Source organism: Lissotriton helveticus, chromosome 7 (genome assembly GCF_964261635.1).
Source record: "Lissotriton helveticus chromosome 7, aLisHel1.1, whole genome shotgun sequence".
Classification (NCBI taxonomy): Eukaryota; Metazoa; Chordata; class Amphibia; order Caudata; family Salamandridae; genus Lissotriton; species Lissotriton helveticus.
This window is the reverse complement of record NC_136068.1, coordinates 1,107,035,115-1,107,051,535: the sequence shown is the minus strand read 5'-3', so window position 1 is coordinate 1,107,051,535 and position 16,421 is coordinate 1,107,035,115.

The following is a 16,421-nucleotide window of genomic DNA, read 5'->3' as shown; positions in this document are numbered from 1 at the left end:
ACACCCCAGGACCCCAACTGGAGATCCCAGGGCTCCCCTGCCAATGAATCCCAACATTACCATTGAACATTAACATTGGGGTACAAGTGTCTGGGTCAGGTCAGCCACAATGTACAAAGTCCACCTCTGCTTGGTGCAGGGTAGACAAAGTCATTCCAATCAATGACCAGTTAAACCTGAGCAAATGGAGGCTCCACAGGCCTTGGAGTGATCAGGATACATACTCTGGGCTGGAGGAGCACCGATCGGAACCGGAACGATGTCGTCGCTTTGATTTCGTCCTGCGTGACCTGTTTCGTTGCAAGCCCCTAGAGGAGTTGGACTCTAATGGCGGCGGTGAATGAGGTTTCAAATGGGCTCTTTCATCAGACCAGGCAAAAACTGCTTAAGGTGAGTCAAAAAAGTGGGTCTTAGAGTTATACACAACATGGATCCTGGCAGGGTAAAGCAGTATATATGAAATATTAAGGTCACGCAGTATCCGTTTTGCTGCTGTGAAGGACTGTCTTTGCTGTTGCACTAGACGGGTGTAATCTGGAAAAATCATTATAGGCCTAGAGTCAAAGATTAGCTTATCCTTATGTGACTGATCAAACTGTAACACTGCATCCCTATCTCGACCACAAAGCACGTGGAGATCATATCAGCAGATCTTTGAGCCACGAGGTGAGGAAGTGATTCATAGACTTGCCCTCGCATCATTCCGGGACACCAACATAACAGAGATTATTGCACCTAGCGCGGCCTTCGGCATCTTCAACCCAAGTAGCTAGGTCTTGAAAGATGACCATTAGTTTATTGACGTGCTGATGTAGGGTTGTCACATTATCATCCATGGAGGGCTCCCGTGTTTCAGCTTCTGTAAAGCGGTCGGCGGCTTTCCTCAGGTCTTGGCGTAAGAAGGAAACTTCGCTGCCAACTGCGCCAATCTTGGCATCTAGCATGTCTCTCGCTTCTCTATTAGCCGCCAAAAGAGCTGCATTATCTGGTAATGGGCCAGGTGTGGATCCTCCGCTTGCTGTTGTAGTGTATTGGTCCAAGGTACTTTGTTTCAGACTCACAGTGCCTGGTTTATCTTTCCCGATTATGTTCCGCAAATGAGTCACCTCGGGTCTGCCGGGGAAATACTGTTCAGGATTCGGTGTGGCAGTCAATGTCGTGACAAGGCCAGTTCGCCACTCTGGGGGCGCACCAGGGAGAGTGCCGAGAGCCTGCCTTCACGGAAACCCCCTACTGCCAGGCCACAAGCTGTACCAGGCCTAGCCCAGACGCCTACGCAGCCCACAGCAGGGAGCCAAGCAGGCCCTTCTATCAGGACCACCAGCACGGCACACACCCCCAACCACACCTGTAATGCAGGGCTGACTTCTTATGATGTGCAGTAATCAATTGCACTGTGTGAGTCCTATGTCTGCAGGGTACATTATGCGGTCCTGTTACATCTCCCTGCTAATCAGCTCGAGGGTATTGCACCACACCTCGGCCCCAGTAGCGTAGCCCCGAGTCAGCAGCAAGACGTGTTCAATATGGCCAAAATGGGGCTAGAATTAGCTTACAATGAGCCGCAGGGGCACCAAGATGGTGTCCCCAGTGCCGCTTGAATCCAGGTCGAGGCGTGAGCACAGGCCCCTGGTCCACCTGGTCCTCTCCAGCCAAGGGGTAAGCGCAGTACACCTAATTGGTAGGCAAACGGGGTAGATGTGTTCCGCAAGCCGAGAAGGCAAAGCCTCCATGCCGGATCCCCGTGTATCTCGCCCTGGGGAGCACTCGGTAACAGAGAGTGCCGGGAAGGCATCCTGAGCATGGCGGGACGAGCCTCCCGCCTCACCTCTGGAGGCCCAAGATGGCTACCCCCCCCACCCACCGAAATCAAGGCCTGAGCAAACACTGCAACTCCAGCAGAGAACTAGACTGGGCCGACAAGGCTCCCGTATGACCAGGACTGGGTTCGGAGGCAAAAACAGCCACCCAACAACAGGCCCCAGCAGGCAAGAAACCAGCACACCGGCGCACCCTCCCAAGCTCCCCGTATTACCACTCTCCTCACTGCAGGGCTTGAGCCACGGCCGGCCCTTCAGGTTCGGGTGGCAGGCTGGCAGCATCAGGCCCAATTCTCAAGACATCCCACACAGTCCCAATGTCCTCCCCTGATCTACCGCCGGCGATCAGATTCCTGCACCTCGCCGGGTGCACTAAGCAGATTGGCAGTCCTTAGGGCTGCCGATGGGCTGCACCAAGTTGATAATTACAGGATTCATGGCGAACTAATGAGGTGGAAGCGCAGAGCTTATTCAAGCTGCGTCAGCCATGTTGGCTGACCAAGCCACGCCCCTATTTTAGATATTTTTGATAGTGAGTCTAACATATATTTCTTTGGATAAATTTGAATCCAAAGAGGTTGAGAAACATAAATCAATGCACATGGACTTAATAAAAAAAAAATATATAGACCCAAATTTACAGAACAGGTGCTTTTTTTTATTCTCTACAATCAATATTTATATGACGACAAGGCAGCATACTGCCTAAATGAATGACTACATGATGTTAATAAAAGCTCAGCACCCAGGAGCAAAGTGCTCAGTAAAAATGAGAACTGTTTTGTGTGTGACATAAATATAGCCATTACTTTGACCAACACCAGAGATATACAACTATTGATATTGATTAATAAGTTACTGGTGAGTAAAATAGAACCCAAAGTGGTGCCACAAAGTTGCACAATGAATCATTGAGTGTATATCTGTTAATGTTTTACCTTTTCAAACCGTATATACTAGATTACCTCATTAGTCTTTGTTTCTGCTTATTCCCTCAGCTGGTCTCTAGATCTGGCTGAAAAGGAGTGGATGGAAGTTATTTTGTCGAATATGCTGTGATCAAGAATATTCTTTAGTCCATCTGCTTTGTTTTTGTTAGGGCTTACTGTGTGCTCATAGGAAAATTATTGAATCCTTTCTTGTTATCATCTTTGAGCTTCAGAAAAAGTGTGAATGGGCTAATAATATACCTTAGTGCCACAGACTCAAAATGTGTGGACTTTTTTTGTTTTAATTTATGGATCTGGCATGTACAAAACTGTCCTGAGTGATGGAGTTATGTTACTCTGAAGGCTGTACAGCGTTGTAATAATATAAGTTATTATTGTGTTATTTGTGTTTTGATTGTATATTTTTTGTTGTATATATATATATATATACTAGCAGCCCGTCCCGACTTTGTCCGGGCATGCTGTAGCCGACGCCACTGTACCTTAACATCCTCCAGCCGCAAACGTGTTTTTCCAGTGTTCGCTCCATCCCTGAATGTGTTTGGCCACTCCAGCGTGTTTGGCCGCTCAAGCCTACGCCCCTGCAATATGCGAACGTGTGTGTTCGCTCCATCCCCGAACTTGTTTGGCCGCTCCAGCCTACGCCACTTAGACGCACAACATCGCGTCAACGTCCAACGCCCAAAACAATGGTAAAGGACACGCCCACTCGTATTGGAACGCTAGTCCCACACAGAACGCTTCTCTTTTGCCGAATCCCACAACACACACGCCCACAACGGACTACTTTTCACAAAACGTTCTTTTCCCCTTCTAATGTATATGTTGGGCTGCTGTATAGCCTATGACCATCTGCTGATACTGTTGTTTGCAATGCTGTATTGGGTGTTCCGATTGGTGCTGTAGTTCTTGAGCTTACCCGCCTCAAAGGTTTGGTTTTCTCTTTATTATATTAGTATAGATATATATATTTGAATATATAAATGCTGGACTGAACATTGATTTATAGAGGTGTGTGAAATTCATGTAGTTTCCTTTTGCGTGATTACATGAATTCCATAAAGATAATGCTAAATTATTCAGGGGCGGCTCCTACACTAGGGCAGAGGAGCATCCCCCCACTGCTTTCTCGGAGTGTGAGAAGCAGAAATATAAAATGGTAAAACTATCATTTTATATTTGTGTATCTCGCTCTGAGAGAAAGCAGAAGTGTATGGTTGTAGGTGGGTGGGCCGGGCTGCTTTACAAACAATGCTGGGCAGGGAAGGAGTGGTGTGCGCAGTCCTGAGTGAGCATGACTAGTTTGGTTGGCCCTCTGTGGACGTCCAAACCAATCAAGCGCACTCTTCCCTCTCTCCATGCAGGCTGAAATACAGCATACATGGAGAAAATGACCTCCCAATAGGCGCCAGGCTGGGCAGCGTCCCCACCAATCACCACACTGCCATTGCAGCATTGTGATTGGCCTAGAGGAGAGAAGGGACGCTGCCTGCTTCCTGCTCCTTCCGGAGGCAGGAGAGGAGAACAGGAGCTTGAGTTGGGGCTGTGAAAATGCAGGGTCCGCCCGGCCGGCGGACAGATACGTTTAAAAAAAAAAACCTAGTACATTTACCCCATTCCCCCACCCTGCACAACCCCCCGCCCCACCCGTGATTAATGAAATGAAAACAAATTTATATTGCGCTACTAAGCCCAATGGGCGTCAAGGCGCCTAACCAAAAACGGAATCTAACTCTAGCAGATATGCTATCATTGTGGGTAGGCCTTGATAAAGCACCAGGTTTTAAGCGCTTTTTTAAACAGGGGCAGGGAAGGTTGGGCCTTAATTTCCAATGGAAGAGAGTTCCAAAGCCTAGGAGCAACGATGGAAAATGCTCTACTACCCCAGCGGACCTTCCTCGCACGGGGAACCACCAACAGATTCATCTCCGATGATCTGAGGGTTATACTGGGCAAATAGCGGGTTAACAGGGCACCTAGAGGGTCCAAAGGACCGTCTGTAAGGGCTCTATAGGCCAAGCACAAGATCTTAAAAGAGATCCTCAGGTGTATAGGGAGCCAGTGCAGGCTCTTTCTGGCCGTTGTGGCAGAGGATGCATTGGGAAGAGCCAAAACAAATCGAGCAGCCGCATTCTGTACGATCTGTAGGCGTTGAATGAGTCCCTTGTTGGAGTCTGCATACAGTGCATTACAATAGTCCAACCTGGAACCCACTAATGCAACCACCGCCTGCTGACGTGCTGGAGGGGAAAGATAATGCGTGATTCTTTTAAGGATTTTAATAACCCCCCAGCAAGTGGCTACTGTTCGATTGACCTGAAGAGTCATGGACAATTGGGTGTCAAATATTACGCCGAGGTTTCTGGCTGAAAGGGACGGAGATGGACAAGTTTCCAAAGATGACGGCCACCACTCACTAGACCAGACATCCCGGTCCTTGCCAAATACCAGAATCTCCGTTTTGTCGCCATTCAACTTCAGGGAATTCTGAATCATCCAGTCAGAGACTGTCTGCATACAGGTCCTGAAGTTGATGGCGGAGGTGGTAACAGAGTGGGCCAGAGACACCATGATTTGAGTGTCATCGGCGTATGACACAACCTCCATCCCCTGCGATTTTACTAACCTAGCAAGGGGAGCCACATAGATCTTGAATAGGGTCGGACTCAAGGCCGACCCTTGTGGCACCCCATACTGCAAGGATTTAGCAGGGGAGAGGAACTCTCCAAGCATGACTCTCTGCTCTCTTAGATGTAAAAAAGAGTGCAGAAGGTTCAGGGCCGGACCCGCGATCCATGCCTCCCTCAGACGCGATGTTAACGTAGAGGGAGACAGGGTATCAAATGCAGCTGTGAGGTCAAGTAAGACCAACACAGTGGTTTGACCCGCATCTACCTTAAGGCGAATATTATTTACCACCATAGTAAGAGCTGACTCGGTACTATGGGCCTTTCTGAATCCATGCTGGGAGCTATCCAAGAACCCAGAGGATTCCAGAAAGGTAGAAAGATGTAAGTTAAGGTGAGATTCAAGTATTTTTGCGGGAGCCGGTAACAGAGAGATGGGTCTAAAGTTCTTAAGCTGTTCTGGGTCCAAGGTAGGCTTCTTCAGAAGAGGCTTCACTATCGCCCTTTTCCAAGCTGAGGGAAAGGTGCCTTGACTTATGGCACCATTCATCACTTCGAGAAGGGGCGGGAGAAGCGTAAGCCTGCAATCCTTAAGAATCTTCAGAGGACATGGGTCTAGCGGCGAGGACGATTTGGTCCTATCCAGCAAGAGTTCAAGCCCATTAAGGGAAAGTAGCGGGAAATGGGTAAGACTCTTGGAGGGGTCTCTTGACCAAAGTTCTAGGTTAGATAGGGTTTGGAGAGAAAGATCCCCTAGGGAGTTCCTCTGAGTTTCCAAAGCAAGACATATATCTTCAATTTTGTTATGAAAAAAATCAGATATATTGTTACAGAGCTCCTGTGAGCCCACAACTGGATCAGGCATTTGCAGGGAACAGAGGGAATCCACGATCTTGAAAAGTTCCCTGGGAGAGGTAAGGGAGGTAGTAAGATTTGAGAAGAACTCCTGTTTTTCCCGGATAATACTCGCTTTGTATTCTCTCAACATACCCTTATGTGCCTCTCTTTCAATAGGGTCCCAAGACTTCCTCCATCTTCTCTCCTGTCTTCGGCAGCCTTGTCTCAGAAGCCTTAGTGGTTCTGTGAACCAAGGAGCAGAAGATTTAAGACGTGCCGAGTAGCGATAAGATGCAGGGGCTAGCTCATCAACAGCCTTAGTGATAGAGTCAGCCAACCCGTCAGCTGCCTTGTCATCGTCTTTTAAAGGCGAATGCCTACTGGTCTCTATGTAAGGAGCAAGGGCTTCATTTGTAATACTCCTGTAGCTCCTCTTCGGGCATCTGGTACCGATGTTCAGAACAGACAGTTCTACCAGGCCGAGTTCAAATTCAATAGGTACGGTCAGGTGATCAGACCAAACTAAAGGCACCGGAGTACCGACTAGGAGTCTGGGGTCGTTGGTGAATACGCCATCTAAAATGTGCCCTGCCCGATGGGTCGGGCTATTCACCAATTGGATACACTCACAGGCTCCAAGTGAGTCCACTAACATAGCGGTGTCAGTATCCCTTAGATTTTCCAAATGGAAATTAAAATCCCCCAGTATGGAAAAATGGGGTTTGCCAAAGTAAGGCTCAAGAATTCTCAGAAGGTCCCCGCTAAAGGCAGCTCTAGGGCCCGGAGGTCTATAAACGAGAATACCAGTAAAAGAGACCGAGGGAGCAACTAGAATAGAAAAATACAGAGCCTCGAACGGATCCGAGGCCACTGACAGAGATTTTATCGAGCAGGGCAGAGAGGACTTACAGAGAACAGCAAGTCCCCCCCCCCCTCTACGTTTAAGTCGCAACAGAAATTATGGGAAATGCAAATCTGTCATCTTGCACTTTTTTCCATTTTGGATTGAGAACACACTACATGCTACAAATTATCATAACAGAAACTCAAGTATTGCAAACAAAAGCTGCTCAGGTTCTGTCAATTCCCATTGTTCAGGTGATCCTGCAACAAGATTTTTCACCTAAGTGACCCTCAATAATGCCTTGTGCAATAATGGCACAATTTTGTGGAATTTCTTAAAAAATTCATAATGTTGAACACCAGATATTACGCACATTACACCAGCATATTTGAAATTTTGCCTGGTCCTAGAGAGTAATGAATTTTAACTTACTATAAACTAGGTAGATGGCAATCATAATTTTGTCTTGTTTAATTACCTACACAGTAACATTATTAATGACAACAATTTATATTAATTAATACATTTTGAAGGAGAAAAATTTATAGAAAACAAACCGGTGTAGCATAGAGGAACTAGCATCAGTAAAGCCAATAGGTCTCAGCAATCAGAGAGCTATTGGCGTTGTCAATGACAATGTGTTTTAGCCATGTGTTATGGAGTGGAGTGGATATATGTGATGTGGATTGGAATCATGTGGGTTGAATTGGAATTTTTGTTGGGTGGAATCTTGCGGCATGGAATTGTGTGGAGCTGAATGGAGTTATGTGCCGTGGAATTATGTGACATGGTGTGCACTGGAAATATATGGATAGTACTGATGTGGTATTGAGTGTATTGGAATTATATGAAGTGGTATTATGTGCCATGGAGCATCCTTATGACGAGTGGTATTGTGTGTTGTGGAGTGGTTTGTAGTGGAGTGGAAAGATGTGGTGTGGTGTCGAATTTTGTGGCATGATGTGGAATTCTGTGGTGTGGATTGGGTGTATGGGGTGTGTAGTGGAATTGCATTGTGGAGTGGAATTATGTGGTTTAGTGTGGAATTATGTGGTGTGGAATGGAAATGTGTGGAGTTGAGTTATTTAGCATGAAAGTGTGTGGTGTTGAGTGAAATGATGTTGAGGGGAATTATGTGGCATGGTGTGAGTGTACTTATGTCGATTGTTGCTATGTAGTATAGAGTAGATTTATGTAGAGTGTATTTATGCGGTATTGAGTGGAGTTGAAAAACATTTTAAAAGGCTATAAGTTCCATAAAATTGACAATGAATGTCCATGTAGCAGACTTTTTTTTTATTTTAACCAGAACATTTTTTCAACCAGGAAGTGTTGGCAGCCACCTTGGGACTCAGCTTCAAGCCAAGTACCACAAAAAACATAAAAGAAAAAGAAAAGGGGGCACAGTAGGAATACCCTGACCCCCAGGTATGGTAGGGGTACCAAAGGGACCTCGCTGGGGGTTAAGCACATCTTTTCTTAATTGAATTTTGCGACACATTTGCAGGTAGACCCGTGGATTTGTGGCAAAAGAAAAAAACACGCAGGCTAGTGTGTATCTTTTTTATGAATCCCCCGGTGGGCCAAATCCCTGCTGGGGGCAATGTTATATAGCCTGTTCAGTGCTAATGACAAGGATAACTCCTCATGTATAATGGGATTCTCAAAAGCTTAGCATTGAAGGTGTTAATAATGCGGGGGTGCCCATGCAGCACCCTATGCCCCAGGGACTGCCACTTCTATGGCAAACATATGTAAACTGATGCGGGGTGCCATGGCATGGGCCCAACCGCAGCCCAGGGGACCACCACCTTATTGAAATTAGTGAGGGGGAGGCCTGTATGGCCTCCCTCACAGCCCTGTGGACTGCCTCTTTCCTGGGGCTAATGCATTGGGGGCCTCGCGTGTTCGCCCTGCCACGGGGACCCTCACCTCCCTGGGGATTTTTAGGGGGATCTCAGACCCCCACCGTGCCCCGGGGACCACCACCTCCCAGAGGCCCAACTTCTTTTTTATTTTAGAAAAGGGTGGGGGCCACATAGTGAGGCCCCAGGGCCAGACCCCTCTTGGGGCCATACATGGCCCTGGAGACCACCACCCCCAGGGCCAGCACCTGCTATGTCCCAGTGTGCCCACCCTGGCACATAGCTGTTTGAAATGGCTTGGTGGAGCTTTAACGCTTCCGCAAAACCATAGCAAACTGTGCTCCACTTTGAGCAAGGAAGAGCATTTTGGTCTAACTTGCTCAAAGCAGAGCAAAATTGCGTTTACAGAGAGGCAGCTGTATGTCAATAGATCCCTCTCTGTAAAAGCAATGCTGGCTTCCACATGAGGCGAGGAGTCGGCAGGGACCGCAGGGGCCCTGAGGCTCCCCAGCGGTCCCCAACCATTCTAAGTGGGTGCCCTGGGTGGGACCAGGGCACCCACACTAGAGGCCAGGCCCCAGACAATGTAAAAAAAACATAATGGGTGATGTCATCAGTGATGTCACTATCCATGTGATGAGGGATGTAATATGTGAGGTCATAAGCAGTACATTGCAGGGGCGTAAGTTATAGTTAGCTCATGCAACTATAACTGCTGAAGTTCACTGGCTTTGTATGAGTGAAATCTGAGCCTAAATATAATGTTCCTGTAACCTTTGTTTTTTTCCAGTGCGCGCGCGCGCCGTGTATGTGTGTGTGTGTGTGTGTGTGTGTATATATATATATATATAAATATATATATATATATATATATATTCACTGAAAAAACCATAGGTTTTACACACGTTATAGTTAGGAAGTAGCATTTACAAAACCTATGAAATTCACTGAAAAAACCATAGGTTTGACACCAGTTATAGTTAGCTGGAAATTTTACTGATATAAAACCAATGAAATTCCACGTTATAGTTAGTTGGACTCACTATAACTTGCGCGTGTAATGCACTGCTGATGACGTCACATATTACATCACTCATGACATCACTGATGACACCATCCAGTGAATGTGTGTCTTTCTGAAAAATAAATATGTGTTACATATGTATATATTATTGAATATCTTAGTGAATACATATATTACTGAGTAATGCTTAAATATTTAAATATATGTATTAGTGTTTCACTTTGTGTATAAGTGGCTGCATGGGTTGATGAGTAGGTACATGTGTATGTATATAGGTTATTAGATGTTTTTCTTAGTATCAGTATGAGTGTTTGCATGGTTTGGTGGGGGTATTACTTAGTACATAGATGCAAGAATGACTGAGTCTCTGTTTCTATGTGTTTTCAAGACAGCATATGTGAAGGACTGTATGGGTGGATTAGTGTGCATATGTCTGTGTTAGTGAGTGAATGACTGTCTTATTAGTGTCTTTATCAGTAACTACATATGTTTTAATGTAGTATATGTGAATATTGATGTATATAAGTGACTATATGTGAGAGTGAGGGATTGTAAGAGTTCCTCTTTAAATTAGTATGTGTTTCTATAAGTGATTTTTTAAGAGAGTAAGTATGTGTAAGTTTCCTTAGAAGTAAAGTGGTAGTGTGTGTATAGCTGTTTATGCAAATAAATGGATGTTCAATAGTTTATTTGCATGTGTGAGTATGTGTGTGAATAACTTTTGGATGACTGTCGGTGTGTAACAGGATGTGTACGTGTATCACTACATATGATTAGTGAATATATGTATGACTGACTATATAGAACTGTTGGTGAATTAGTGCATGTGTATATAGATGGTGGAATTATTGAATTGGTTGTTGTAACTGGTATGAGTATCTCCATTTTTTTGAACATTTTAGTTTCTATTTTTGAATATGCGTTTCAAGGGTTAGATTACAGTGAAAGGAGGTCTGTCACTGTGTCACAAGGATGGTGTCATCAGTGATGTCATGAGTGATGTAATATGTGACGTCATCAGCAGTGCATTACACGCGCAAGTTATAGTGAGTCCAACTAACTATAACGTGGAATTTCATTGGTTTTATATCAGTAAAATTTCCAGCTAACTATAACTGGTGTCAAACCTATGGTTTTTTCAGTGAATTTCATAGGTTTTGTAAATGCTACTTCCTAACTATACCGTGTGTAAAACCTATGGTTTTTTCAGTGAATTTCATTGGTTTTTAAAATGCTAATTCAGAAATATCTCGTGTATACAACCTATACTTTTGTCAATGAAGTTCTGGCAATATTTTTTTCAGAAACAAGCCGTTTTCTTCACTGTTCAAGTTGCATAGAGACTCCTTGTAAAGCGATACAGAATTAGAAAGTCTGTACCTTGCCTTTTTTTCAACGCATTAAAATTTGCCTGTAAATAAAAATAGCCTTTCTAAACTTTCGTGCACGACCCGGTGTGCGCACTCTCGGCAACAGTTCTCAATAAAATGGATGGCGCATTTCCAGGCTTTCGTGCGCGACCGACTGCGCGCACCCGCCTATATATTTCGTGAAAACTTTGCAATCTGAACTTATTGAATTTCTTCATAGACCCATCAAAGAACTTATAATACGTCAAAGAGACTAAACCTAGGCTTCTTTTTTAATATTATAAAAATTTTCATTAAATGGAGCCGAATGTCTTTTTAAACTTTCGTGTGTGACCGAATGTACACACCTTGGTATTTTAAAAAAAATATATAGAAGGTTTTATACTTTAACAATTGTATGCTTGAATCGAGCACAGAAGATATATTAAATCCGGATATGTTTGGATTAACTCCTTTTCACGTTTTGAAACTTCGCTGAATTAGACCGCTACTTCCAAATGGCGTACGTGACCAGATACTATCACTGCGTACACGTCCTGAGACGCGCATGTGATGTCATGTGACTTGAAAACAACACTTCCAATTGGTTCTTAGTAGTTTCTATTCTGCAATTTACACGGAGGACTCCACCCACTTCCCTCACTATCTTTGGTACTCTCAAAAGAGAACAACGTTCAACATCCTTCGGAAGACTTTGCTGAAATGGCTGCCGCCCCGCATTCATCTTCCGAATCTGAAGGAAATGAGCGACTACCTTTAAAAAGAAAAAAGGAATCTTTTATTTGGCAATTTTTCACTTATCCTGAAGAACAAAAGAAAGTGAATGCGCCAAAAGTTACCTGCACGATATGCAATTCGGTTCTCTCAAGAGGAAATCCAAGAAAAAAATATTCCTTTTCCATACATACCATGGTGCGGCATGTCAAACAAGTGCACCCTGTGGAATTTGCACAGGCATCGACAAGAGCCCTGGCCACGCTATTACCATCAGAGGTGGCCAGCACATCTTCTGGTGGACGACCTGTATCTCCATCGAGTGCTGTGATGGACTTGAGACCATATCTTGCAAAGGTGCACATGAAATGCAACGAGTGTGGAGAAATTCTTCTGTACGGAGAGCAGAGCCTCATTCTTACTAAACTAAAAATTGAGAGTCATAAATGCCCCGAGAAAAGATACATTTCTTCATTTCATTTTGATCCTGCGTCACACATGAAAATGTTGTTTCAAGTTAAAAAAATCAAAAACTGCATGACACTGTTCCTGTCAAGGTAGCATAGCTGGCGGCCTAGGGGTGGAGGACCGTTGTGCAAATACCCCGGGGAGGACTCTGGATATGCTTGGTCCCTGAGATTCTTAGATGTCACTGCCTTCCACAAATGGCATAAGTCCTGGATGTTCGGTGCCATACTTGAGGGTTTGACCTAAAGACACGTCCTGCGGTGCCCTGGTCCAAAATCAAACAACATAACACTTGTTTAAAAAAAAAAAAAAAAAAAAAGTTCTTTTCAGAACTAACTCATTGTACCAAAAACAGCTCCAGGAGCATATTATAAAGGGGGTTTATCTCCCCTTTTTTGGCTTTCGTTCGTGCGCGACCGTGTGCGCGCACCCGCCTATATATTTCGGGAAAACTTCGCGATTGCAACTTATTAAATTTCTTCATAGACCCATCAAAGAACTTATACTACGTCAAAGACAGTAAACCTAGGCTTCTTTTTTATTATTATGAAAATTTTCATTAAATGGAGCTGAATGTCTTTTTAAACTTTCGTGTGTGACCGAATGTACACACCTTGGTATTTTAAAAAAATATATAAAAGGTTTTATACTTTAACAATTGTATGCTTGATTCCAGCTCAGAAGATATATTAAATCTGGATATATTTGGATTTACTCCTTTTCACGTTTTGAAACTTCGCTGAATTAGACCGCTACTTCCAAATGGCGTACGTGACCAGATACTATCACCGCGTACACGTCCTGAGACGCGCATGTGAAGTCATGTGACTTCACAACAACACTTCCAATTGGTTCTTAGTAGTTTCTATTCTGCAATTTACACGAAGCACTCCACCCACTTCTCTCACATCTCTACCCTGTTATCTGCAATTGTGAACATCAAAAGGAGCTGCGCTACGCCCCTGTAAGAGGCCTCACTCCCACTGCTGCAACGGCTTGGCAGTCCTCCAGATGCACAGGAACAGCCCCTCCGATCCATTGAAGTTCTCTGTCGTGAGAGGCCTCACTCCCACTGCTGCAACGGCTTGGCAGTCCTCCAGATGCACAGGAACAGCCCCTCCGATCCATTGAAGTTCTGTGTCGGTCTCAATACCACTTACGAAATGAAAATAAGCACTGAAGAATATTTATGCTGTAGCAGGAGGAGTACTACATGCTTGCAGAATGCATTCTATTACCTATAAAAAAGTGAAACACCCACGCTACAATCATATAGAATACTTCCTCTAAAGAAGCCTGTGAATAACTTTCGAACATCAGGTTAACCTTTTTTTACTCTCTCATCATTGTTAAAGATAAGTATTTACAATACTATATTAAACAATGCCATGATTTTTCCTTTTTAATTTTAAAAATCTTGCAATCTTTCACAAACCCAATACTCAGGGCTTCTTTTTCGTGACAAAAATCTTGCAATATTACATACCTACATAGAATAACAGAAAAAACATAAAACTACAAAGGCCAAACAGTCTACTAAACGCGGATTTGTAACCTATGGGGCAGATTCATGTTAACTACTTCATACCCAGATATGCACCAGTTAATGTGCACCACAGTATGGTAGTGCTCCGTTACCCATGGTGTGCCACATTTGAAATGTGGCGCACCATGGTACAAAAACACCATACATGCGTAACACATCTGTGCTCAAAAACTAATACATTGCTAGAGTTGCATCGCAACTGTGATACAGCTCCAGCAAGGCTCACCAATGCACTATATTCACAATGCTGCGTCAATACCTACGCCTGCTTCAAGCACATGCACAGTTTTGAAACAGCATGGGCCTGAAAGTCACTGAGTGAAATATCATACATTACAGTCAGCCACTTTCAAGACGCATTCCTTCAGAGGAACACTTACCGGTTATTAGAGGTAGATCGTCCGACTCCACCAGAGGAGACCCCTAATAAAAAAGACATATATAAAATGCGGACTAGCCGCTGTATCGTGCTAGCAAACTTTAACTTAAAAATCATTAGAAAAAACAAAAGGAATCGAGCAAAATCAATAGGCCACTGATATGATCTCTTTTTCACCTCGCTAAAATAGAAACATTAGGAACAACCCCTCTTGAGAAATATGAAACTAGTGAGAGAAACCGAGCTCGACGCCATGATGGCTGCAAGATAGCTCGGCTCCGCCGCCCACCCCGCCCAAAATAACGACAAACCCTATACAAATATTATAAATAAATACAACACACCAGCAAAGTAACAGGGTAAAACGTTTTATTAAATAACTATTTACATGGCAGCCTGCTGCAACATGAAAACAACACTTCCAATTGGTTCTTACTAGTTTCTATTCTGGAATTTACACGCAGCACTCCACCCACTTCTCTCACTATCTTTTCTACTCTCAAGAGAGAACAACGTCCTACATTTTTCGGAAGACTTTGGTGAAATGGCTATCGTATCTCATTCATCTTCCGAATCTGAACAAAATGATCGACTACCTTTAAGAAGAAAAAAATAATCTTTCATCTGGCAATTTTTCACTTATCCTGAAGATCAAAAGAAAGTAAATGCACCAAAAGTAACCTGCACGATATGTGACTCGTTTCTCTCAAGAGGAAATCCAACAAAAAAATATTCCTTTTCCATACATACCATGGTGCGGCATGTCAAACAAGAGCACCCTGTGCAATTTGCAGAGGGATTGACAAAAGCCCTGGCCACGCTATTACCATTAGAGGTGGCCAGCACATTTTTTGATTGACGACCTGTATCTCCATCGAGTGCAGAGATGGACTTGAGATATTTAACTATATATGGTCTATAACCTATGGTTTTTTCAGTGAATTTGCTCCGCCGCCTACCCCGCCCAAAATAACGAGAAACCCTATGCAAATATTATAAATATATACAACACACCAACAAAGTAACAGGGTAAAACGTTTAATTAAATAACTATTTACATGGCAGCCTGCTGCAACATCGATCCAAATGCATGGTTTTTTCAGTGAAATTCCTCCGCCGCCCCCCCCGCCCAAAATAACGAGAAACCCTATGCAAATATTATAAATATATACAACACACCAACAAAGTAACAGGGTAAAACGTTTAATTAAATAACTATTTACATGGCAGCCTGCTGCAACATCGATCCAAATGCATGACACTGTTCCTGTCAAGGTAGCATAGCTGGCGGCCTAGGGGTGGAGGACCGTTGTGCAAATACCCCGGGGAGGACTCTGGATATGCTTGGTCCCTGAGATTCTTAGATGTCACTGCCTTCCACAAATGTCATAAGTCCTGGATGTTGGGTGCCATAGTTCAGGGTTTCACCTAAAGACACGTCCTGCGGTGCCCTGGTCCAACCATCACATATACCTGCGCCAGGAGACGGCGTGGGGTGCACTGGAAGGGAGAGGCGGCGCAAACGAGCCTCCCCCACCTCCCCAGGTGGAGGTTTCTCAGCTACACCCCTAAAGACACGTCCTGCGGTGCCCTGGTCCAACCATCACATATACCTGCGCCAGGAGACGGCGTGGGGTGCACTGGAAGGGAGAGGCGGCGCGAACGAGCCTCCCCCACCTCCCCAGGTGGAGGTTTCTCAGCTGCACCCCAGCACTTCACTCGACATAGGCGGCCGGCTCCCGGGGTCCGGCGGAACTTTTAGCCTTTTGGTGACTCTTCCATTCTGGACCTTGTCCCACAATCCGTTTGACCTGATGACACGTCCTGCGGTGCCCTGGTCCAACCATCACATATACCTGTGCCAGGAGACGGCGTGGGGTGCACTGGAAGGGAGAGGCGGCGCGAACGAGCCTCCCCCACCTCCCCAGGTGGAGGTTTCTCAGCTACACCCCAGCGCTTCACTCGACAAGCTGAGTT